The sequence below is a fragment of the Leptopilina boulardi genome, unplaced genomic scaffold (assembly GCF_019393585.1).
Source record: "Leptopilina boulardi isolate dan_hultmark-lab unplaced genomic scaffold, ZJU_Lbou_2.1 LbouV2_55, whole genome shotgun sequence".
NCBI lineage: Eukaryota > Metazoa > Arthropoda > Insecta > Hymenoptera > Figitidae > Leptopilina > Leptopilina boulardi.
Window position 1 is genome coordinate 2,294,326 of NW_026138000.1, and position 21,897 is coordinate 2,316,222.

Genomic DNA, 21,897 nt, shown 5'->3' on the forward strand with positions numbered 1-21,897 from the left:
CAAAACAATTTTGAAAAAAACCAAATTTTTTTTGTACCAAAAAAAAATCAAAAATTGAAAAAAAAATTTTCGAAAATTTTTGAAAATAATTACATATTTGTCATTGTACTCATTTTCTACTAATTTGGAATCACTGAATTCGAATTTACTGTCAAAAATACAAAAAATTCACAACTCACAAAAATACACATATAAATAAAGTTTAATTATTACTAATTTTTTTTTTAAATTGGTCTCTAATTGAAATTTTGTGTTCTATAATTTTGGAAACATATTTTTAGTTCTTTTTTAAAATAAACGTCGAGTAAATAAATTTCAAAAATAAGCAGAATCTTTTTTTTTTAAAAAAGGAAAAAAAATATCGTTTTTTAATTACTGAGGGAGTGTCTCGAGAGTTATTATTGAGCAGAAAGGAAGGCGTGTTTCTCTTGATAGAGAGGCGTCGCAGCCTAAAGGCAATGGACCAATCGATAATTTTATTTTCTCATAGAGATACATTGACTGAAGAGAGAGAGATAGAGAGAGAGAGAGAGAAAGAAACTCGGAATCCGGTAGTTCCCCCTCCCCCTTTAACCAGAAAACGGAAGCCTATACACAATAAAACTTTTTCTGATCAATTTTATTCATGAAAATCCCATAAATTTACCACCCGTGGTGTTTTCCTTCAAAAACTTGTCTCATTAATTTTTTTTTTCTCTCTAAAACGCGTTTCATGCAGTAGCTCAAATTTGTCAAATTTACTTTTACCGGTTTTTTGTATTTTATATATATATTATTCGCTTCCCACGTTCCGCTATATAAATTAATTAATAAAAACGGGAAATATCGCTTTTAATGTGTTGAAAATATCAATTATTAACAAGTGTTGTAAAAAATTTGTATTTATAACGTTGAATTCGAATTTAGTAACCTTATGTTAGTAGAAAACGAGTACCATGAAGTTGAAGATAAATTTTTAAAAAATTTTTTATTTTGAAAATTTTTTAATTTTCTCAAAAATATTTTTTTTTTGAGTTTAAACTTTTTTTTTAAACTAATATTTTCTACTAATTAAGAGTCAATGATTAGGAATTTGATATCAGAAAACAAAGAAACATTAAAAAGTAAATAAAAATTTTTAAATTCAAAAATAAAAAAATTCAAAAAAACATTTTTTGATTTTCGAAAAAATAATAACGAGCGTCATAGTACTCGTTTTCTACTAACTAAAGGTGAAAGATTCGAAATCTGACATCGGAATTTACCTAGGAATTAAAAAACAAAAAAAAAATTCAAAAATCAAAAAAAATTTTCAAAAATCCTTTTTTTTTAGAAAAAAAAAAAACACTAGATTGATGGTACTCGTTTTCTACTAACAAAAGGACAACAATTCGAAATCTGATGTCAAAAATTACAAAAGAACTTAAAAACAAAAAATATTTTAAATTCAAAAATCAAAAACGTCTCAAAAAAAATTTTTTTTTAAATAATGAGCGTTATGGTACTCGTTTTCTAATAACTATAGGTCAACGATTCGAAATCTCACATCGGAAATTACATAGGAACTAAAAAACAAAGAAAAATTCAAATTCAAAAATCAAAAAAATTTCGAAAATCCTTTTTTTAAGAAAAAAAAAACACTAGATTGATGGTACTCGTTTTCTACTGACTAAAGGTCAACAATTCGAAATCTGATGTCAAAAATTACAAACGAACTAAAATACAAAAAATATTTTAAATTCAAAAATCAAAAAAATTTCAAAAAAATTTTTTTTTTTTTTAATAATAAGCGTTATGGTACTCGTTTTCTACTAACTAAAGATCAACGAATACAAATCTGACACCAAAAAGGTAAAAAATAAAAACCGTTTTTAACTTTTTTTTCCATTTCATTAAAAATATTTCAAGTTTAATTAAATAAACATTAAAACACTTCGTGCATACAAAATAAAAAATCCTCAAATATTCACAAAAAAAGAAATGAAAAATCGATCACATGCAACTAATGAAGTAATCAACGATCGAAAAGCAAAAAAAAAAAAAAAAAAAATTCACATGCAACTCGTTAAGATTTCATGTTCATTAAAAAAAAAAAAAAATTGAAACTGTTCTCGATATTGACAAAAAAAATGTATATATAAAAATAAATAAAATTAAACACAAAGTATATAATATACACACCTATAATAATGTGTATACATTAGAATGAATAATGTTACAGCATCGTTTGGTATAATTTAGAGATCTATAAATTGATAAAAGTTTCAGGCGGGTCCCGGATTGTTGTTTTTTTTTTATTTTTTTTTTTTTTTTTTAGCGGGACTTGTTTGTGAGAGAAATTCAAGGGTGCAATAAATTCGTAGATTTTACAATCTTTTACACGAGTAGTCTCAAAAAACAGTATAAAAACTTGAAACGTGCCTTTCGGTTTCACCTGTCATGTTCCACAATCATATAAAACCCATGACCGCGAAGAGGAACGTGACGGTGTATATCCCATCACACATCGCATATCCCATGATCGTTTTCGCGTCTCACTCTTTTTATAAGCCCACACATTTTATTTTATTACCAACCCACCAAACTTCATATATATATATATATATATATATATATATATATATATATATATATATATATATATATATATATATATATATATATATATATATGTATATATGAAGCAGAAACAAAATATTTTCTGCAATGATGATATTTTATTTGAAAAATTAATTTTTTTCATTACAAAAACATTCATAGTTATGAATAGTAAGAGTTGTGGCTGTTTTGGATGTTAGATTTGAAATCCTTGACCTGAAATTAGTAGAAAACGAGTACCATGAAGCTTTTTTTTAAATTTCAAAAATTTTTTTTGAAAATTTTTCAAAATTTTGATTTTTTTTTTTTTGAATATATATTATTCTGTTACCATTGCTCTTTGACAGATAAAAATTGTAACAAAATATTGATAAATATAAAATTTTGATAATTAAAAATCAAAAAAAAAAAAATTTTAATTTCAAAATTTTGAAATTTTTAAAAAAGAATATCAGCTTCATGGTACTCGTTTTCTACTAATAAATGGTCGAAAATTACAAATATAATATCTAAAACTTCTAATATTGTTACAGCTTCTGTTTTTTTTTTTTTTTTTTTTAAAGCAATTTTAATCTTTGGGTTACTCTAAATTTATTGTAGTTATTTAAATTTATTTTCTAATGCTATTTAACTTTATGGCACTAAAAAAAGATTAAAATAAAAATAATTAATTAACAAATTATGCAATTATAAAATAAAAAGAAATAATTATTAAAATTAACAATTTGTATTACTGCTTATATTACACTCGATTCATATAGTTACGAATAGCGATAGTCATGGATGTTTTTGATGTTAGATTTGAAATCCCCGATCAGAAATTAGTCAAAAACGAGTACCATGAACCAATTTTTATGAAATTTTAAAATTTTTTTAAAAAATTTTTTCGTTTTTTGAATATTTTTTTTAAACAGTGTTTTTTAAACTTATTATTTCTACTAATTAAAGGTCAACTATTATAAATTTAACATCACAAAGTACATAGGAAGTAAAAAAAAAAAAATTTTTGAATTTCAAAATCAAAAAAAATTTCAAAAAATCATTTTTGGATTTTTGAAAAAGGAATACGAGCGTCATGGTACTCGTTTTCTACTAATTTAAGGTCAACGAATACAAATCTGACATTAAAAACTGCAAAGAAACTAAGAAATAAAAAAATTTTTAAATTGAAAAATCAAAAAAAAATTTTAAATTCCATTTTTTTTAGAAAAAAAACAGAAGCTTCATGGTACTTGTTTTCTACTAACTAAAGGACAAGGAATTGAAATATAACACCAGAAAACAACAAAAAACTAATTAAGGAAAAAATAATTTAAATTCAAAAATCAAAAAAAATTTCAAAAAATCATTTTTGGATTTTTGAAAAATAATACCTATAGCTTCATGGTACTCGTTTTCTACTAATTTAAGGTCAACAAATACAAAAATAATACTTAAATCTTCTGAAATTCCCACCATTTATAGCTAACTGTGTTTATTACTATTATTTTTCAGTTTTTTTATTTTATTTTTTATCACACTAAGCGTCATGGCACTTTTTTTCTATACTTATAAATAGTTGCGACAACTTGAATAATGAATACGAAGAAAAAGACTGTTAAGAAGTAGAGAAAGTACAACGAGCCACGCGTCCAATATACTTATATTCATTCTATATATATATATATATAATGCAGAATTTACTCAAAGAAGGAAGGAAGGATATTTTAAAATATAAAAGTCAGAAAACAGTGACGCGAGTCATTTTAATATGATGTATAAAATAATAATTTACAATCTCGCTTTCAATTGTCTCCATTGCGCATTTATTCATAAAATCATAAGATTTAATGGACCACAAATTTATTAATATTAAAAATTTATAACATTTCCATTTTTTACGAGAGCAATAAAATATTATTGTTCATTTTATGATATGGTTTTTAATTTCTTTTTTCATCTTTGAGTTTTTTTTTTTTTTATTTTGGAATTTTCTAAAAAATATTATTATAAAATAATATAATAATAATAATAATAATATATAATTTATATTATTAAATATTATTATTATATATTAAAAATATTATTTATTATTTTTAAATTTAAAAAATTTTTTTTTTAATTTTTAATAATTTTTAAAATTAAAAGAAAATTTAAATTATAATTATAATACGTTTTTGAAAATTTTTTAATTTTTCTTTAAAATTTTTTTAACCTCAAAAAAGATGAAATTCTGCAAACGCTGCTGTGATAGTAAAAAAAAAAAAAGAGAGAGAGAGAGAGAGAGAGAAAGGGATATACATTAGGCGCCATATTAGAATCGTATATATCTACTTCGATTATTATTATCCAAAGTAGGCGTGTGATAACTATGTCTGCAACAAGTGAATGGTTGCTGAATGGCTTCTTACATCGATATATAGAATTAGCTCGACCAATCGATTATAACTTTTTCTCTCTCCTATGTGCGATTTCAAATTCATCAAGAACGCCTTCTTTGTCGATTCCATTTTTTAACATATACATTTATAGATTTACATAAATCGACCACCAACGGCGAATATATATATATATGTATACAATATGCTATCGATTCTATTTTAGAATTATTTTTTAATTTTTCATACATAACCTAAAATTTTTATGGATATATTCGTTTCTTATTCTTTTATCTATATATAGTTGAGGTTATGTTTTTCTTTTTAATTTAATTTGAGACTCTGTTTGCCCTGTGATTTAATTTTAAGGTTATGTTCACCTTCTGAATTTATTTTAGGGTTATGTTCGCCCTTTGATTTAAATTTAAAGTTATGTTTTTCGTTTTACATGGTTTTTAGATTATATTTCTTATATGACTAAAGCGTTAGGTTATTTTTCCAATTTTTGACTTAATTTTAAGTTTATGTTTCCCATTTAATATGATTTTAAGGTTATGCTTGCTCTTTGACTTAAATTTAAGGTTATTTTTGCCCTTCGATTCAAATGTAAAGTTATATTTTCCATTTTAACGTAATTTTAAGGTTATGTCTCCCTTTTAACATGATTTTTATGATTATGCTTGTTCTTTGACTTCAATTTAAAGTTATGATATCCTTTTGACCTAATTTTAAGGTTATGTTCCCCCTAAGACAAAATTTTAACGTTATGTTTCTCTTTTAACATGATTTTAAAGTTAGACTTATTTATTGACTTAAATTTAAGGTTATGTTGCCCTTTTAATGTAATTTTTAGATTGTGGTTGCTCATTGACTTAAATTTAAGGTTATATTTTCCTTTTAACATGATTTTAAGGTTATGTTTGCCCTTTGACGTAAGTTTGAGGTTAGGTTCAAATGTTAAGGTTATCTTTGCCCTTTGACGTAATTTTAAGGTTAGGTTTTCAATTTCAATCAATTTTAAGGTTATGTTTGCCTTTTGTCCTAATTTTGAGGTTATAATCACCCAAAAAAAAAAAAAGAAAAATTACCTTCATTAAATAATAAATTTTCATATCTTCATTGATAATAAATGATAAAAAAAAATATATAAAAGCATTCCTTACGATGTATAAATCACAATATTGTAATAAAAAAAAAAAAAAAAAAAAAAAAAAAAAAAACAAATCATATGTATCTAATGTCATTATGATAATAAAAATTCTATCCATAATGTTGAGAAAAAAAATAGTAATAACAATAATAATAATAATAATAATAATAGAAACCGAAGAATTTCATTGTTAATATCATTATACTAATAAATAACCAATTTGCAATTCACAATTAAAAAAATCTACATATGAATTGAAAATAAAAAAAAAAAAAATTTAACATTGGCAAATGAAAAAAAAAAATATTTTTACAAACAAAATAAAAATATAAAACTGAAAATATAAAAACGAAAATAAAATATAAAACAATAATAATAATAAAAATAATAATAATAATAATAATAATAAAATAATAATAATAATAATATAATAATAATAATAATAATAATAATAATAATAATAATAATAATAATAATAAATAATAATATAATAATAATAATAATAATAATAATAATAATAAATAAAATAATAATAATAATAATAATAATAATATAAAAATAATATTAGTCCGAATTAATTTATAAATAAACTATATATAGTTTAATGTATGTTGACGGGTGTTTGATGATCCAGAGTCACGGTTTTAACGCCATTTAACGTCTCACTGTTAATAGTAATGACATACACTAAAGGTTTGCCTTGTCACTTTCATATCATGTGTATAGATCGAAGAAACAAATATTACGAACATATGTATATATAAAAACATTCCAATTATTCAGTAGTAATTGTATGTTAATACACAGTTGCTTTTAAATGTCAAAAGTTTGACATATGTCTACACTTTCCATATATATATATATATATATAAAGTGTTATGTCAACTCGACAAAGCATAATTCAATTTATTCAGTAGTTTATATTATAAAATGCGATCATAAAAGAAATCTCGAATTTTTTTTTTTATGTTATCTGATGCATAGCCGAAAAATTTTATTAGCTTCACTAAATTCCAGGATATAAATCCTCACATGGTAAACGTTGACGATATTAAGTTCACTGTCCTCCAATGTGGTTATTTTTTTTTTTTTTTTTTTTTTTTTTTTTTTTTAATCTTATCTACCTGCATTTTATTCATTCTAAAATGAATGTACTTTTTTTGTGACTTTTTCTTGATGTTTCATTTTTTTTTTTTTGATTTGGAAATTTTTTTTTTTGAAAATTGTACATTATTTTTGAAAATATGGTATTTATTTGCCATGTACCATATGGTATAATATTTTTGTTATCAAATTTCGATTTATTGACCTTGAGTTAGTAGAAAACGAGTACCATGACGCTTGGTATTATTTTTTCAAAAAATCCAAAAAACGATTTTTGGAAATTTTTTTGATTTTTGAATTAAAAAAATTTTTTTTTTCACTTTTTTGTATTTTGTTGTTTTTTGATATTAGATTTCGATTCATAGACCTTAAGTTAATAGGAAACGAGTACAATGATACTAGTTATTATTTGTTCATAAATCCAAAAACGATTTTTGGAAATTTTTTTTGATTTTTGAATTAAAATTTTTTTTTCACTTTTTTAGTATTTTTTTGTTTTTTGATATTAGATTTCGATTCATAGACCTTAAGTTAATAGGAAACGGTATACAATGACGCTTGGTATTATTTTTTCAAAAAATCCAAAAACGATTTTTGGAAATTTTTTTTAATTTTTGAATTTTTTTACTCTTCCAACTTACTATTTATTTTTTACTATTAGCATAAAATTAGAAAAGGTGCAGTAAAAGAAAGGGTAAAATATTGTTTTAGTGAATTTTTTCTTAATATAGTAACTTTTTTTCGTCATTCTAGTAATGTTTCACTTCTTCCATTGTTTTTGATATCGGATTTCAAATTGTAGACTGTTAATTAGTAGGAAACGAGTATAATGACGCTCTGTATTAATTTTTTCAAAAATTCAAAAATAATTTTTTGAAATTTTTTTGATTTTTTAACTTAATTTTTTTTTCCGACTGTTTTGTCTTTTGTTCTTTTCTGATGTTAGATTTCGAATCGCTGACCATAAGTTACTAGAAAGAAAAGAAAGCAAAAGAATAATATGCTAAAAAAAAATTTCAAAAATCGAAAAAATTTTCAAAATTTTGGAATTTAAAAAAAAAACTTCATGGTACTCGTTTTCTACTAATTAAGGGTCAAAGATTACAAATCTGATATCAATAACCAAAAAGGCGCTGAAAAGTAGAAAAAAATTTAAATTCCAAAAATCAAAAAACTCAAAAATTAATTGAAAAATAACAATTTCGTCATAGTATTCGTTTTCTACTAATTAAAGGTCAACGAATACAAATCTGATATCAATAACCAAAAAGGAGATGAAAAGTACAAAAAAATTTAAATTCCAAAAATCAAAAAACCCAAAAATTAATTTAAAAAGAACAATTTCGTCATGGTACTCGTTTTCTACTAATTAAGGGTCAAAGAATACAAATCTAATAACAATAAATAAAAAGGAGGTGAAAAGTACAAAAAAATTTAAATTCCAAAAATCAAAAAACCCAAAAATTAATTTAAAAAGAACAATTTCGTCATGGTATTCGTTTTCTACTAATTAAAGGTCAACGAATACAAATATAACATCAGAATTTGAAAATAAATTACAAAAAAAATATTTCATTAATAAAAAAACATTTTTTTTTTTTCAAAAAAATACGGTTTCTCATAGTCTAATTTTTCTAACATAAAATATCAAATCAGCGTGCATATAGTATAGTTAAAGGTTGCAAGACGAAAGCGAGTTTTTGTCAAGGCGATCGAGGATTACCTTATTTTAGATTTAATGGCCCCCCCCACCTTATGCTTTTGGAGGAATATACCGTTCGCTCGATTACGCGAATGGAACGATTAGCACTCATAACGTCGACTATATATATATGTATATATGAGAAACGAAAAAAAAAATTTTTTTTTCTCTCTCTCTCTTTCTCTGTTGATGCAGAGCTCGACATGCAAATTATGCCGCGTACAAACGATGAGAAGCAATTAAATTACAATTTCATGGATTAACGTCTCTTGCAATGAGGTTCAAAAGTACATGTCAAATTTTTTATTTAAAAATTTTTTTTTTTTTAAATACAATAATATCACCCTTAAACCCAAAATTTCGTAATATTTTTTTTTTTTGACCCCTTGACTGTTGGTGCCAGACTTCAAAAATCTCGTGTGTCATATATATATATATTACTTTTCAAATTTAATCCCATTAAGAAATGTGAAGTGCCCTTCGTGTGGAATGTAAAAATATTGTGTCAGATGATATCGTGTATATATACTTGCACGTCACTCGTTCAATTTACCGGACGTCGTTTCAAGTTGAGACGATACTTTTCACGGTGCCTGGACGAATTAGAAACCAACCGTACACATATATGCAAAGTACCAATAACAAGTTGGATATACATCAGAGCAGAGAATTTTTTTTTTTTTTTTTTTTTTTGCTCGTATATTAACAGAAAAATATGTATATATACACAATATAACATTCGTCAGAAAAAAAATTTGATGGTAGCTGCAGGAAGACGTACTGTTGGATATTTTAGATGTCAGATTTCGAATCGTCGACCTCTAGTTAGTAGAAAACAAGTACCATAACGCTTATTATTAAAAAAAATTTTTTTTTTATTTTTAAATTTGAATATTTTTTTTGTTTTTTACCTCCTTTGTAATTTTTGATGTCAGATTTCGAATCGTTGACCTCTAGTTAGTAGAAAACGAGTACCATAACGCTTATTATTAAAAAAAATTTTTTTTTGATTTTAAAATTTGAAAATTTTTTTGTGTTTTACCTCCTGTGTAATTTTTGATGTCAGATTTTGAATTGTTGACCTCTAGTTAGTAGAAAACGAGTACCATAACGCTTATTAAAAAAAAATTTTTTTTTTTGATTCTTAAATTTGAATATTTTTTTTGTTTTTTACCTCCTTTGTAATTTTTGATGTCAGATTTCGAATCGTTGACCTCTAGTTAGTAGAAAACGAGTACCATAACGCTGATTAAAAAATTTTTTTGGATTTTTTTTTATTTTTGAATTTTCAAAAAATTATTTTGGAATTTCAAAAATTTAACACTAGCTTCATGGTACTCATTTTCTACTAATTAGAGGTCAACTATTATAAATCTAACATCACAAATTGCAAAGAAACTGAAAGGGGTAAAAAAATTTCAAATTCAAAAATAAAAAAAAATTTCAAAAAATCAATTTTTGATTTATAAAAAAAATAATACAAGGGTCTACTAATTAAAGGTCGACGATTACAAATCTGACGTGATAAAATACATAGAAACTAAAAAAGGAAAAAATATTTTAAAATTCAAAAATCAAAAAATTTCAAAAAATCATTTTTGGATTTTTTGAAAAAATAATACCAAGCGTCATGGTAACCGATTTCTACTAAAGTAACGTCAATGTTTACAAATCTGACATCAAAAATTACATCGGATGTAAAAAACAAAAAAATCAAAAATAAAGAAATTCAAAATTCACTTTTTTTTTTGAAAAAAAAACAGTAGCTTCATGGTACTCGTTTTCTACTAATTAGAGGTCAACGATTACAAATCTACTATCAGAAATGTTCAACACTATCGTCATTTGTAACTTTAATGATAAATAATTATAAATTATCATTATTTGTGGTTACTATCGAGTTTATATAAATGTATATAATTAGTTAATTGAAAAATCCACAGTGCCGAAGTATATCTGTCAATAAGATACACATATACACTTGCCGTGGCCTGAATGGAGGTAAAAAAAAATTTTTTTTTTTTTTTTTCTTCACCATTGCGTTTGCTGCTGCCGCCGCCGCCACCATGTCAGAGAGACGCGTGAACAGAAACATATTATGTTGTAAACAACTTAGTCGAGTATGTCGGAAATATTCAGGAGACATTTTGATTAATGCTGCAATTAATTGTAACTGCGCGTTTGAAAATTCACCTCTCTCGCATGATGCAATAAGAACACTGTTTAAAAATTAATAATTAATTAATTAAAAAATAAATAATTAACAAATTAATTAATAATAAAAAAATAAATAATAAATAAATAAATTAATTAATTAGTAATTAATTAATATTTAATTATTTTAAAAAATAATTTCTAAACAAATAAAAAAGAAAATAAAAAAAAAGAAATTTTTTTTTTAAATTTCCGATTTTATCGTAATTTGCTTTCTGAACTTCAAAATGGCTTTATCATTCTAGTAATTAAGACATTGAAAAAAATAATATTGGACGCTTAAAAAAATTGCATTCCAATCATGCAAAAAATTAATTGCAGATAATAACTCTATTAAGAAATATATTTGTTCAGGTAATTCAGAATAAAATTCAGAGAGTGAGAGAGAGAGAATGTGAAAGGGCACATAATAAATTTAAGTATTATGGATTATGAAAAACGCTTGTAAAAAAAAAATAAAAAAAAAAAAAAATTTTTTTCACCAATCATTTGACAACGAAACGTGACGAAAATTTATAGCCATAATTGCCTTGTAATTTAAAAAAAAATAAAAAAAAAAAAATTATGTACATTACGAAAATGTTACATTGATGTTTGAAAAATAAAACGAGATTGAGAAATAAGACAAATATATTTATATTTTGTACTTTTTAGTATATGACAATATGTAAATGCTTCCTTGGACATTAAATATCTTTATACGCGCAATACAAAAACGATTAATGTTATAACAAAATTTATACAAATATGTAACATGACACTTTTTTTATATTTCTCTCTCTCTATCTCTTTATATATTAATTAATTTTTTATGTGAAAGAAAAAAATTTTTTTTTTTGTATCAAATTTTTTTCAAAGAATGTAAAAATCTATTAAATTTGTATAAAAACTAATTTAAAAAATAGAATAATTAAAAATTTAGTAAAAAATTAGTAAAAAGAAATTAATAAAGAAAAAAGTAACGTTTTACATATAATTTAATTGATAAAAACGAGAAATATCGATTATAAAATATTAATAATATCAATTATTATCGACTGTTGTTAAAAAATTAATATTTACGACGTTAAATTTGTATTTAGAAGCCCCATGTTAGTAGAAAACGAGTACCATGAAGCTTTATTTCAAAATCCAAAAAAATTTTTCAAAAATTTTTTTGGTTTTTGAATTTTTTTTGAAAATTTGATATCTTTTTCTACCAACTAAAGGTCAACAATTCAAAAAGCTGTTATCAAAAGCTACAAAGAAATCAAGAGGTAAAAGAATTTTTTTAAATTCAAAAATCGAAAAATTTTCCAAAAAATCATTTTTGAATTTTTGAAAAAATAATAACAAGCATCATGGTACTCGTTTTTTACTAACTGAAGGTCAACGAATCGAAATCTAACATTTGAAAACAAAAAAAAAAAACTAAAAAGTAAAAAAAAAATTTTAATTCAAAAATCAAAAAAATTTCCAAAAAATCATTTTTGGATTTTTAAAAAATAATACCTAGCTTCATGGTACTTGTTTTCTACTTACTAAAGGTCAACAATTCGAAATCTGACATCAAAAACTACCAATAGAAATAAATAATAAATAATTTTTGAAAATTCAAAAATCAAAAAAAATGTCAAAAAAATATATTTGGATTTTTGAAAAACTAATACCGGCATCATGGTATTCGTTTCCTACCAACTAAAGGTCAACGATTCGAAATCTGATATCAAAACCAATGGAGGAACTAAAACGTTACTAGAAATAAAAAATAAATAACTATTTTGCACAAAAAAAGTTACTAAAAACAATCTTTTTTTTACTGCACCTCTCTAATTTTATGCTAATAGTAAAATAAAATAGATAAAAAATAAAAATAATAAAAAAATAAATAATTTTTTTAAAATCAAAAAAAAATAATTTTTGGATTTTTGAAAAAAATAATACCGTCGTCATGGTACTCGTTTTCTACTAATTGTAGGTCAACAATTCGAAATATAGTATCAAAAAATTTGAAAATTACCACCATTTATAATTATAATTTTGTAACTATAATATTTTATTATTACTATCATGAATTATGAAAAATACAATAATAACTGTTACTGAAAGTATCTGTAATAAAGGATTTAAAAATTTCAAAAATTCAAAAATCAAAAAAAAAAATTACAAAAAAAATTTTTTCAAATTTTTGCAAAAAAATAATACAAGCTTCATGGTATTCGTTTCCTACTAACTAAAGGACAACAATTTGAAATCTAACATTAAAAACCAGAAAAAAAACCAACTAGTAACTAATTTGATAGAACAAAAATTACTTAATCAACATTTTACCATTTTTTTTTCCATTATTCTTTTTAAATTCCACATTGCATAGTAATAAAAATATTTTTTATCTCATTTCATATTTTCTTTCATATAAATCAATCATTTTATGTCTCTATATTTTTTTTTTAAACAAATTTTTATGCGTATAAATTTTGCATGTCGAAATCAATTGTTTTTCCAAATAGAGAGAGAGAGAGAGAGAGAGAAAAGTAATAAATAACAAAAATTTTTTCCCCTCCCTTTTATAATAATAAAAAAAAAAAAAAAAAAAAAAAAAAACTTGCCAAACAATATGGAGACACAAACGTTCCATATTTTATCGGAAATTGGCACTTTTTCTTGTTGTATATCATTCAGCATCTCCATAAAAGCATCTGTGCCTCTTGTTGTGTCACATCTCCATCTCTCGGCAGTTGATTTTACAAGGTATTATAAATAATGTCCATGAGAGTTACTATACTATATATATATATATATATATAAATTGTGGCCTTCTTTCTCGCGCTAAAAAGAAAGACGTCAACTTACATACTTAAGCAACTGATGGTATATATATATATACATATAGGCGCCAGTTTACCGGACATCGCGTCTCACTCACGATGCAAAAAAGGATTGACGTTAATTATTATTAATCCTTTTTTTTTTCTTTTCGTTATATGTGGCGCGTCGCGCGTTCAACCGCAATACTTTTGATTTATTTCGTCTGTCAACTGTTTTGATAAGATTTTCTTATAATAGACCCCATGGTGTATATTTCATTTATACGCATATAAATATTTGAAGCATAATCTAGTGACATGTGACACATTCAATCAGGTATATCTACCTTTTACCCCCTCTCATTGCCCAACCCATATATATATATATTAAAATTGATAAATGCACATTATAATATATATCTGGAGTATTTTTTTTTTAAATATAAGCATAAAATAAAAAAGGTGTAGTAGAAACTGTTGTTTTTGGGATTTTTTTTTTTTTTTTTTTTGCAATATAGTAAATTTTTTTATCATTCTAGTAATATTTTAGTTCCTCAATTGTTTTTGATGTCAGATTTCAAATCGTTGACCTTTAGTTAGTAGGAAACGAATACCATGACGTCGATATTATTTTTTCAAAAATCCAAAATTGTTTTTTTGAAATTTTTTTTGATTTTTGAATTAAAAATTTTTTTTTTTACTTTTTAGTTTTTTGTTATTTTCTAATGTTAGATTTTGATTCATTGATCTTCAGTTAGTGGAAAACAAGTACGATAACGCTTGTTATTATTTTTTCAAAAATTCAAAAATGATTTTTTGGAAAATTTTTCGATTTTTGTATTTAAAAAAATTCTTTTATCTCTTTGATTTCTTTGTAGCTTTTAATAACAGGTTTTTGAATTGTTGACCTTTAGTTGGTAGAAAAAGATATCAAATTTTCAAAAAAAATTCAAAAACCAAAAAAATTTTTGAAAAAATATTTTGGATTTTGAAACAAAGTTTCATGGTACTCGTTTTCTACTAACATGGGGCTTCTAAATACAAATTTAACGTCGTAAATATTAATTTTTTAACAACATTCGATAATAATTGATATTATCAATATTTTATAATCGATATTTCTCGTTTTTATCAATTAAATTATATGTAAAACGTTACTTTTTTCTTTATTAATTTCTTTTCACTAATTTTTTACTAAATTTTTAATTATTCTATTTTTTAAATTAGTTTTTATACAAATTTAATACATTTTTACATTTTTTTTTTAGAAATATAGTAATATTTTTCATCATTGTAGTAACGTTTCAGTTCCTAGATTGCTTTTGATGTCAGATTTCGAATCATTGACCTTTAGTTTGTAGGAAACGAATACCATGACGTCGATATTATTTTTTCAAAAATCCAAAATTGTTTTTTGAAATTTTTTTTGATTTTTGAATTAAAAAATTTTTTTTTCTTACTATTTACTTTCTATTATTAACAAAAAAATTACAAAGCAGCAGTAAGAAATAGGTAAAATGTTGTTTTAGTGATTTTTTTTTAGAAATATAGTAATATTTTTCATCATTGTAGTAAAGTATTAGTTCCTATATTGTTTTTGATGGCAGATTTCGAATCATTGACCTTTATTTAGTAGGAAACGAATACCATGATGCCGGTATTATTTTTACAAAATTCACAAACATATTTTTTGAAATTTTTTTTTGATTTTTGAATTTTAAAAATTATTTATTACTTATTTCTTTTGTAATTTTTGATGTCAGATTTCGAATTGTTGACCTTAAATTAGTAGAAAACAAGTACCATGACGCTTGGTATTATTTTTCAAAACTCCAAAACTGATTTTTTGAAAATTTTTTTGAATTTTGAATTTAAATTTTTTTTACTTTGTAGTTTTTTTTGTTTTCTAATGTTAGATTTCGATTCGTTGACCTTCAGTTAGTAGAAAACGAGTACCATGACGCTTGTTATTATTTTTTCAAAAATTCAAAAATGATTTTTTGGAAAATTTTTCGATTTTTGAATTGTAAAAAATTCTTTTACCTCCTAATTCCTTTGTACCTTTGGTAACAGATTTTGAATTGTTGACCTTTAGTTGGTAAAAAAAATAATAAATTATTCAAAAAAAAAAAAAAAAAAAAATTCAAAAACCAAAAAAATTTTCGAAAAAGTATTTTCGATTTTCAAACAAAGCTTCATGGTACTCGTTTTCTACTAATTATAGGTCGAGGATTTCAAGTCAAACATCTAAAATATCAACCACTATCACTATTCGTAATTATGAATAGTTTTTTAATATAAGTAATGATTTAAATTGCAGTATGTAATAAAATTTAAATTTTATTAATATATTAATTTCTCTCTTGTTTTTATTGTCAGATTTCAAATCCAAGAATGATAATTAGTAGAAAACGAGTACAATGACGCTCGTTATTATTTTTTTCAAAATCCAAAAATAATTAAAAAAAAAAAAATTTTTGGGTTTTTCAATTAAAAAATATTTTTTCTACTCTTTAGTTTACTATTTACTTTTTATAACTATAGCTTATAATTAGAAAAAAGCGGTAAAAAAGAAGGTTAAAATATTGATTTAGTGAATTAATTTTGGCAAAAAAAAGTAACTTTTTTTTTTGTAATTCTAGTAACATTTTCGTTGTTTCGTTGTTTTTGGATTTCACATTTCGAATCGTTGACCTTTAGTTACTAGGAAACGAATACCATAACGACAGTATTATTATTTCAAAAATTCAAAAATTAATTTTTTTGGAATTTTTTTTTTTTTTTTTTGGTTTTTTTTTTACTTTTTAGTTTCTTTGCAGTTTTTAATGTTAAATTTGTAATTGTTCATCTATAATTAGTAGAAAACAAGTACCATGAAGCTTGTAATTATTTTTGAAAAAAAAAATTCAAAAATTTATTTTTTGAAATTTTTTTTGAATTTTAAAATTTTTTATTTTTGTTCTATTATTATTAAAAATTTACAATTTTTTCGTGATATTTTGGGAAAGTAGAAAAATATAAATGGAAAATGAGAAAATTTTTTTGTTACTGTAATATTTTTTTTTTGTATTTTTTTAGTAGTATTTTATTATTTTTTTTTTAATTTTCTGTATATTCTTAAGATTTCAGCTATATATATATTAAATTTCTCCTCCATAATGATAGTGTTTCTATTCATGTATATAGAAACTTTAATAGACACAAACATCTACCTATATCACTTTTACAAATGTTCATATTATCCTATCACTATATTAGCACAACTACAACAATTTATCACTCGCGCGGGCGCCAATACAAGATTCTTATTTATATATATATATATATATATATAGATGCAAAAAGCTCATTATGTGACCTTCTCACACCCTTCACATGTTACATTATGTGTATATATTATCCCGAAGATGTAAATTTTATAAATATTCTAAAAGTGTTGGCGCCACCTTATTCAAGCAACAATAGCTTTAACAAGGCTAAAATGAAAAAAAAAAAAGAAATGGAACAAAAGAAACTTTATTATCAATTCAGTGAAAAAAAATTTTTTTTTTTGTTTCGAATAGAAAGAACGACGATTTCTTTCCTTTTTTTTCTTTTTATATTTAATTTAAACATTGTTTGATTTAAAGAAAAAATTTTATTTGCCCCATAAAGTTTTTTTTTTTTTTTTTTTTTTTTGACACTAATAACATTCAGTAATTAATTATATATTATTTACTATTATTATTTTGTCACTAAAAAATAGGAGTTTATAAAATAATTTTTTTTTTTTTTTTTTTTTTAGTTATTCTATAGTAATATAATTCTATATTGTTAGAACAACGAAGTTAGAAGTTTTGGCTATTATATTTGTAATCGTTGTCCCCAAATTAGTAGAAAACGAGTACCATGACGTTAGGGTTAGAAATAGCAAATTTTTTTTTTCAAAAAATTTTTTCTTTTTTTGATTTCGAAAATTTTGTTATTTTTTTTTTTATCATCATTATAATACAATTTTTATGTGACAGTAACAAAGGGTAATAGTAAAAAAAAGTAATATCTATAAAAAAAAAAAAAAAATTTAATTAAAAAAAATTTTCAAAAAAAAATTTACAAAAAAAAATTTTTGAATTTAAAAAGAAAATAGTAACTTTATTGTACTCATTTTCTACTAACAAGCGGATTCCAAATCGATTAGAATGATAAAAAAAGGGTTTCAATTTCAAAAATCAAAAAACGATTTCAAAAAATCGTTTTTGGATTTTTGAAAATGAAAAACACTAGTGTCATGGTACTCGATTTCTACTAATTACAAGTCGAGGATTTCAAATCTAACATTAAAAGCTGCAAACGATTTAAAAAAATTGAAAAAAAATCAAAAAAATTGAAAAAAATCGTTTTTGGATTTTTGAAAATGAAAAACCCTAGTGTCATGGTACTCGATTTCTACTAATTATAGGTCGAGCATTTCAAATCTAACATTAAAAACTGCAAAAGATATTAAAAAATTGAAAAAAATTTCAAAAAATCGTTTTTGGATTTTTGAAAATGGAAAACCCTAGTGTCATGGTACTCGATTTCTACTAATTACAAGTCGAGAATTTCAAATCTAACATTAAAAACTGCAAAAGATATTAAAAAATTGAAAAAAATTAAAAAAATTTCAAAAAATCGTTTTTGGATTTTTGAAAATAGAAAACCCTAGTGTCATGGTACTCGATTTCTACTAATTATAGGTCGAGCATTTCAAATCTAACATTAAAAACTGCAAAAGATATTAAAAAATTGAAAAAAATTTCAAAAAATCGTTTTTTGATTTTTAAAAATGGAAAACCCCTAGTGTCATGGTACTCGATTTCTACTAATTACAAGTCGAGGATTTCAAATCTAACATTAAAAACTGCAAAAGATATTAAAAAATTGAAAAAAATTTCAAAAAATCGTTTTTGGATTTTTGAAAATGGAAAACCCTAGTGTCATGGTACTCGATTTCTACTAATTATAGGTCGAGCATTTCAAATCTAACATTAAAAACTGTAAAAATATTAAAAAATTGAAAAAAAATTTTAAAAAAATTTCAAAAAATCACTTTTGAATTTTTGAAAATATAATACCAGCGTCATGGTACTCATTTTCTACTAATTTCAGGTCAACGATTACAAATTTAACATCAGAAATATCTGAAATATTCATTACATTCTCTTAATAAGAATATTTTACTATCTTCAATATCTATTTCTATAAATATCGATCTTTTGATAATTTTTTAACTATTATTATCGTATATATTATCATTCTGATGACAATTATTAATTATCTGGTTATAATTCAATTAATTGACATATTTTATGTTTGTGTGTGTGTGTGTGTGTATCGTATTCAAATACAGAAGATTGAATATATATGAGAGCGAGAGATAAATAAATAATTTATTAGATCTTTACAGAGAACGTTCTATGGCTGGCTATTAATTTTCGTGTTTCATATATATGAAACATTTCTATATGATAAGTCGAGGCACACGGATCATTAGTAAAGCTTAATTGACGTAAACGCGTTTAATGCGATGTATCGTGTAAGATTTAGAAATTGAGTGAGTTACGACTTGTAGATCTATGATATGCTGGCACGGTGCATCGATCCTTTATATATATATATATATATATATATTAATACAGTGGGCGTATTCAGTTACAGATATTCAAAACTCTTAAACAGTAAGACAACTATCTCACGTGACAACTTCACTGATAATTTTTGATACCATTTAATTTAACACCAGGAACTTTAATTACTCACTTTCACACGTTTTTTTTTCAAATTCCAATCGGGTTTTTCATTTTTAATTACAAAGAAAAAAATATTTACTTTTTTCTACAGAAAAAAAAAAATTTATATTTGTTTGAAATTTTAGTAAATTATTGCCCCATATGAGGCTAAAATGTCCCGAAAATTTTAACTAATTTTATAAAAATTTGTTAAAACTAAAAAAAGACGAATTTATAACCTTTTTAATCAGTCAAATTTCAACGATTACAAATTTAATATCAAAATAAATAGAGAAAATAAAAAAAGAAATTTTTTTTTTTTTAAATTAAAAAATCAAAAATATTTTTGAAAAAATAATTTTTTAAAAAAATTATACAAGCTTCATGGTACTCGTTATCTACTAATTAACGTTCGAGGATTTGAAATTAGACATTAAAACCAATGGAGGAACTAATATATTACTAGAATTTAAATTATATTAAAAACTGTAATTTGAATCATTAAATATATTACAAAACTATTTATAGTTACGAATGGTGATAGTGGTTGATATTTTAGATGTTTGACTTGAAATCCTCGACCTATAATTAGTAGAAAACGAGTACCATGAAGCTTTGTTTGAAAATCGAAAATACTTTTTCGAAAATTTTTTTGGTTTTTGAATTTTTTTTTTTTTTTTTTGAATAATTTATTCTTTTTCTACCAACTAAAGGTCAACAATTCAAAATCTGTTATCAAAAGCTACAAAGGAATCAAGTGGTAAAAGAATTTTTTACAATTCAAAAATCGAAAAATTTTCCCAAAAAAATCATTAATGAATTTTTGAAAAAATAATTACGTCATGGTACTCGTTTTCTACTAACTGAAGGTCAACGAATCGAAATCTAAGATTAGAAAACAATAAAAAAAACTAAAAAGTAAAAAAAATTTTTAAAAAATCATTTTTGGATTTTTGAAAAAATAATAACAGCCATTATGGTACTCGTTTTCTACTAACTGAAGGTCAACGAATCGAAATCTAACATTAGAAAACAACAAAAAAACTAAAAAGTAAAAAAAATTTTTTAAAAAATCATTTTTGGATTTTTGAAAAAATAATAACAGCCATTATGGTACTCGTTTTCTACTAACTAAAGGTCAACAATACAAAATCTAAAATCAAAAACTACAAAAAAAATAAGTAATAAATAATTTTCAAAATTCAAAAATCAAAAAAAATTTCAAAAAAACATATTTGGATTTTTGAAAAAATAATACCAAGCGTCATGGTATTTGTTTTCTACTAATTTAAGGTCAACTAATTGAAATATAATATTTAAAAAACTAAAAAGTAGAAAAAAAAATTTTTAATTCAAAAATCAAAAAAATTTTCAAAAAATCATTTTTAGATTTTTGAAAAATAATACCAAGCGTCATGGTACTCGTTTTCTACTAATTCTAGGTCAACGTTGTCAAATTTTGTCACTAGAAATATCCAATATTTCAACTATTTCAACTATTTCTAAATTTCTAAATTTTTTTTTTTTACTAAAATTCAAGATTCATCTTTAATGTGAAAAAAAAATCGAAGAAACGAATTTTTTTGCTCATTTCTTACTCTTTTATATATCGCTAAATAACACACCTTAACTAAATATTACACCGATAATAAAGACATCAAAAACGGGATATATAAATATAATTAAAAATTTCAATTAAAATCATTTAAAAAAAAAACAAAAATTTTTTTTCCTCCATTAATTGACATATATATAATCAAAGTGTGAATTTAAAATGAAATAATCACGCTATATAATAATAATTAATGTTAACGCCGTATTAATTTAGTGATATTTTATGGAAATGGCAAAAGTAATAACACGAAAAGTTAATTTTGTTATTGAAACATTTTTTTTAAGGAAGTATTTTATTTATATATATATACAGATGGAAAATGAAAGAAAAATGCTAATGGTTCTCAATCCAAAGAAGAAGGGGGGGGGGGCAAATTAAATTCACGATTATATCGAAGGTGGGTCCCCTCATAAGAGGAGAAACTTGGATAAATTTCGAGTTTAGCGACTTTTCTTATCTCAATGCTCTTTTAAGGAGATAAAAATAACGCCTCCTTGCCAAATAAATATCCAATGATTATTGCCCGGAGTTTTGTAAAAAAGAGGAAAAAAAAAAAAAAAAAAATTTGAAAAACAGAAAAGAGCAAATTAATTTCTTACGTAACAAACATCTTAATAATATTATTGCTTAAAGTTCATTGATAAA

At 23.1% G+C, this 21,897-nt stretch overlaps 1 protein-coding gene across 3 annotated transcripts in view; it reads right to left on the minus strand.

Moving 5' to 3' along the window:
* Window positions 1–21,897, minus strand: part of LOC127290183 (uncharacterized) — a 124,293-nt gene that overhangs the window by 13,422 nt on the left and 88,974 nt on the right. The gene's annotated exons all lie outside the window — the stretch shown is intronic.